This window comes from Panthera leo, chromosome A2 (assembly GCF_018350215.1).
Source record: "Panthera leo isolate Ple1 chromosome A2, P.leo_Ple1_pat1.1, whole genome shotgun sequence".
Classification (NCBI taxonomy): domain Eukaryota; kingdom Metazoa; phylum Chordata; class Mammalia; order Carnivora; family Felidae; genus Panthera; species Panthera leo.
Genome location: NC_056680.1, coordinates 101,510,760 through 101,516,814, shown reverse-complemented (window position 1 = coordinate 101,516,814; position 6,055 = coordinate 101,510,760).

Sequence of the window (6,055 nt, the reverse complement as noted above, 5' to 3'; positions counted from 1 at the left end):
GAGATATTCAGATTAGCCAAAATCAGCTTCTTTTTTTCCTACTCAGAATTTGGGAGATTGACTAAGAATTTTCCTGGAGAAAAATAAAACAGTGTCTATGTCCAAATACTTTACAGAAATCATCCTTTCATTGCAGGGGACACAAACTCTGCAGAAGATATAAAACACAAAGGAGGTAGCTGCCTTATTAAAAAAAAAACTCAAATATTTTTCCTTTCATGTCAATAGCTAGGTTTAGCCAATATTTTTACGAATCAGAGTTTTAACATTAATATAGGATCTTGCTCCACCTACCTAAAAAGTATTATACTTAGATATAAAATTGCAAACATAACTCTATAAACTTGTAAATTATCTTAAACTCAAAATACCAACATCTCTTCAAGCTGACTGTTGTAACTGGTATAAAAGAACCACTTTGATCATTTAAAAACCACATCATTCACAGATGAAGTCTGACTAATAATAATAATAACATGCTATATTATATCTCTAAATAGATCTGAGTAAGTTTGATAACGAAGGAAGAGTTACAATCTATTCTTTATTTTATTTGTATGTGCCAAATAATTATTAAAACTTTTAGAAATGGTTAGTTCTATCAATCTGCTGAGATAATGTTATCTTCGTAGATATACCTTTAAACATTGTGATTTAGGTTCCAGGCTCTGAGCTGTCAGCACAGAGCCCAACATGGGGCTCAAACTCGTGAAGTGAGAGATCATGACCTTAGCCAAAGTCGGACACTCAACTGACTGAGCCACCCAGGCGCCCCTAGATAAAAATATTTTAAAGTAAACAGTTTTTAAAGACTTTTCTAGATGGATTAGGAAGATGGAAGCATAGGAGGACACTGGGCTCACCTCGTCCTGCTGATCGCTTAGATTCCACCACATCTGCCTAAATAACCCAGAAAACTGCCAGATGACTGGCAGAATGGACTCTCCAGAGCCAAGTGTATACAAGAGGCCCACAGAAGAGGGTAGGAAGGGCAGAGAAGCGATGCCTGCTACATGGACTGGTGGGAGGGAGCCAGGGCGGTGGTGGTGGTGGGGGGGGGGGCAGCCCACCTGGCAAGGCAGAGCCCTGAAAGTCTGGCTTGCAAAAGCAGAGGGGCTGGACTCCGTGAGTTCTGACAGCCAGCGGGACTTAACATCTGGAATGTTATAAGTCAACAGCTCTGCTCGGAGAGCAGGAGGGCAAGAGGACACTGGGAGGAAGAGTTGTTGAGCCCGGGAAGACAGAGCTCAGCTCGGAGGGGAACAAAGGAGCTAGCCAGCGCCATCTCCCTCTCCCATCACTCAGCCGAAATGCCAAATGGAACCAGTTGCCATCACTGAGCTTCCTTGCACCACGCAAATGCCCAACGCTGTGCTTCTGTGGATCCATCCCTCTGACAGACCTGCCTCCCACCCTCTGCTACAGGGCCCCTCCCACAGGGGACCACCGATGGCAAAGCGAGCTAAGCCTGCCCCTCCCAATCCTGTGCACCTTGCAGATCCACCCTGGCTAATACACCAGATCCCACTGAAGCAGCACCACAAGCCTGGCAGTGTACAAGTAGCCCAGCAGGGGCCACACCACTCCACAGTGAGTCCTGCCCCTGGGAGAGGGGAAGATAAGGTACACACCAGTCTGACTGTGGCCCCAGTGGTGGGCTGGGGGCAGACATCAGGTCTGACTGCGGCCCCACCCACCAACACAAGTGACTCTAGACAGCACAGGGGAAGTGCCCTGCAGTTTGGAGCCACCTCATAGACTACCCAAAATGATGAAACAGAAGAATTCTCCTCAAAAGAAACTCCAGAAAGTAGCAAAAACCAACGAATTGATCAAAAACGATTTAAGCAATATAATGGAAGAAGAATTTGGAATAATGGTCATAAAATCAATCGCTGGGCTTGAAAAAAAGTATAGAGGACAGCAGAGAATCTATTGCTACAGAGATCAAGGGACTAAGAAATAGTCATGAGGAGTGAAAAAAATGCTATAAATGAGGTGCAAAATAAAATGGAGGCGACCACAGCTCAGATTGAAGAGGCAGAGGAGAGAATAGGTGAATGAGAAGATAAAATTATGGAAAAAGAGGAAGCTGAGAAAAGAGAGATAAAAAAATCCAGGAGTATGAGGGGAGAATTAGAGAACTCAGTGAGGCAATCAAGCACAACAATATCCATATAATAGGAATTCCAGAAGAGGAAGAGAGAGAGAAAGGGGCTGAAGGTATACTTGAACAAATCATAGCTGAGGACTTCCCTGATCTGAGGAAGGAAACAGTCACTGAAATCCAAGAGGCACAGAGAATTCCCTTCAAACGTAACTTGAATCGATCTTCTGCATGACATATCATAGTGAAACTGGCAAAATACAAGGATAAAGAGAAAATTCTGAAAGCAGCTAGGGATAAACAAGCTCTAACTTACAAAGGGAGACCCATAAGAGTAGTGGCAGACCTATCTGCTGAAATTTGGCAGCCCAGAAAGGAATAGCAGGAAAACATCAGTGTGATAGAAAAAATACGCAGCTGAGAATCCTTTATCCAGCAAGTCTGTCATTCAGAATAGAAGGAGAGATAAATGTCTTCCCAAACAAAAAAAAAAAGCTGAAGGAATTCATCACCACTAAACCAGCCCTACAAGAGATCCTAAGGGGATTTCTGTGAGTGAAATGTTGCAAGGACCACAAAGTACCAGAGACATCACCACAAGCATGAAATCTATAGACATCACAATGACTCTAAACCCATATCTTTCAATAGTAACACTGAATGTAAATGGACTAAATGCTGTAATCAAAAGACATAGGGTATCAGAATGAATAAAAAAAAAAAAAAACAAGACCCATATATTTGCTGTCTACAAGAGACTCATTTTAGACCTGAGGACACCTTCAGACTGAAAGTGAGGGAATGGAGAACTATCTATCATGCTACTGGAAGTCAAAAGAAAGCTGGAGTAGCCATACTTATATCAGACAAACTAGGCTTTAAATTAAAGGCTGTAACAAGAGATGAGAAAGGGCATTCTATAATAATCACAGGGTCTATCCATCAGGAAGAGCTAACAATTATAAATGTCTATGCACCGAATACAGGAGTCCTCAAATATATAAAACGATTACTCACAAACATAAGCAACCTTATTGATAAGAATGTGGTCATTGCAGGGGACTTTAATACTCCACTTACAACATTGGATAGATCATCTAGACACAGGATCAATAAAGAAACAAGGGCCCTGAAAGATACATTGGATCAGATGGACTTGACAGATATATTTGGAACTCTGCATCCCAAAGCAACAGAATATACTTTCTTCTCGAGTGCACATGGAACATTCTTCAAAATAGATCACATACTGGGTCACAAAACAGCCCTTCATAAGTATACAAGAATTGAGATCATACCATGCACACTTTCAGACTACAATGCTATGAAACTTAAAATCAACCACAGGAAAAAGTCTAGAAAACTTCCAAAAGCATGGAGGTTAAATAACACCCTATTAAAGATGGAATGGGTCAACCAGGCAATTAGAGAAGAAATTAAAAAATATATGGAAACAAATGAAAACGAAAACAATCCAAATGCTGTGGGATGCAGCGAAGGTAGTCCTGAGAGGAAAATACATTGCAATCCAGGCTTATCTCAAGAAACAGGAAAAATCCTAAATACAAAATCTAACAGCACACCTAAAGGAAAGAGAAGCAGAACAACAAAGACACCCCAAACCCAGAAGAAGAAGAGAAATGATAAAGATCAGAGCAGAAATAAACAATACAGAATCTAAAAAAACTGTAGAGCAGATCAATGAAACCAAGAGTTGTTTTTTTGAAAAAATAAACAAAATTGACAAACCTCTAGCCAGGCTTCTCAAAAAGAAAAGGGAGAGGACCCAAATAGATAAAATCATGAACAAAAGTGGAATTATTACAACCAATCCCTCAGAAATATAAGCATTTATCAGGGAATACTATGAAAAATTATATGCCAACAAACTGGACTCCCTGGAAGAAATGGACAAATTCCTAAGCACCCACACACTTCCAAAACTCAACCGGGAAGAAATAGAAAACTTGAACAAACCCATAACCAGTGAAGAAATTGAATCAGTTATCAAAAATCTCTCAACAAATAATCCAGGACCAGATGGCTTCCCTGAGGAATTCTACCATACATTTAAAGCAGAGATAATACCTATCCTTCTCAAGCTGTTCCAAAAAAATAGAAAGGGAAGGAAAACCTCCAGGCTCATTCTATGAAGCCAACATTTCTTTGATTCCTAAACCAGACAGAGACCCAGCAAAAAAAGAAAACTACAGGCCAATATCCCTTATGAATATGGATGCAAAAATTCTCAATAAGATACTAGCAAATCGAATTCAACAGCATATAAAAAGAATTATTCACCATGATCAAGTGGGATTCATTCCTGGGATGCAGGGCTGGTTCAACATTCACAAATCAATCAATGTGATACATCACATTAATAAAAGAAATGATAAGAACCATATGATCCTGTCAATCGATGCAGAAAAAGCTTTTGACAAAATTCAGCATTCTTTCTTAATAAAAACCTCGAGAAAGTCTGGATAGAAGGAACAAATAAACATAATAAAAGCCATTTATGAAAAGCCCACAGCTAATATCACCCTCAATGGGGAAAAACTGAGAGCTTTCTCCCTGAGATCAGGAACACGACGGTGGTGTCCACTCTCACCGCTGTTGTTTAACATAGTGCTGGAACTTCTAGCATCAGCAATCAGACAACAAAAGGAGATCAAAGGCATGAAAATTGGCAAAGATGAAGTCAAGCTTTCACTTTTTGTAGATGACATGATATTATACATGGAAAATCCGATAGACTCCACCAAAAGTCTGCTAGAATGGATACATGAATTCAGCAAAGTCGCAGGATACAAAATCAATGTACAGTTGCATTCTTATACACTAATAATGAAGCAACAGAAAGACAAATAAAGAAACTGATCCCATTCACAATTGCACCAAGAAGCATAAAATACCTACGAGTAAACCTAACTAAGGATATAAAAGATCTGTATGCTGAAAACTATAGAAAGCTTATGAAGGAAATTGAAGAAAATATAAAGAAATGGAAAAAACAGTCCGTGCTCATGGATTGGAAGAAAATATTGTTAAAATGTCAACACTACCCAAAGCTATCTACACATTCAGTGCAATCCCAATCAAATTGCACCAGCATTCTTCTCGAAGCTAGAACAAGCAGTCCTAAAATTTGTATGGAACCAGAAAAGACCCCGTATAGCCAAAGTAATATTGAAGAAGACCAAAGCAGGAGGCATCACAATCCCAGACTTTAGCTTCTACTACAAAGCTGTAATCATCAAGACAACATGGTATTGGCACAAAAACAGACACATGGACCAATGGAATAGAATAGAGACTCCAGAACTGGACCCACAAAAGTATGGCCAACTATTCTTTGACAAAGCAGGAAAGAATATCCAATGGAAAAAAGACAGTCTCTTTAACAAATGGTGCTGGGAGAACTGGACAGCAACATGCAGAAGAATGAAACTAGATCACTTTCTTACACCGTTGACAAAAATAAACTCAAAATGGATAAAGGACCTGACTGTGACACAGGAAACTATCAAAACCCTAGAAGAGAAAGCAGGAGAAAAACCTCTCTGACCTCAGTCACAGTAATTAATTTCTTACTTGAGACATCTCCAAAGGCAAGGGAATTAAAAGCAAAAATGAACTATTGGGATATCATGAAGATAAAAACATCTGCACTGCAAAGGAAACAATCAACAAAACTAAAAGGCAACCAACAAAATGGGAAAAGATATTTGCAAATGACATATCAGACAAGGGCTAGTATCCAAAATCTACAAAGAACTCACCAAACTCCACACCTGAAAAACAAATAATCCAGTGAAGAAATGGGCAGAAAACATGAATAGACACTTCTCTAAATAAGACATCCAGATGGCCAACAGGTACATGAAAAGATGCTCAACATCACCCCTCATTAGGGAAATAGAAATCAAAACCACACTTAGATACCAC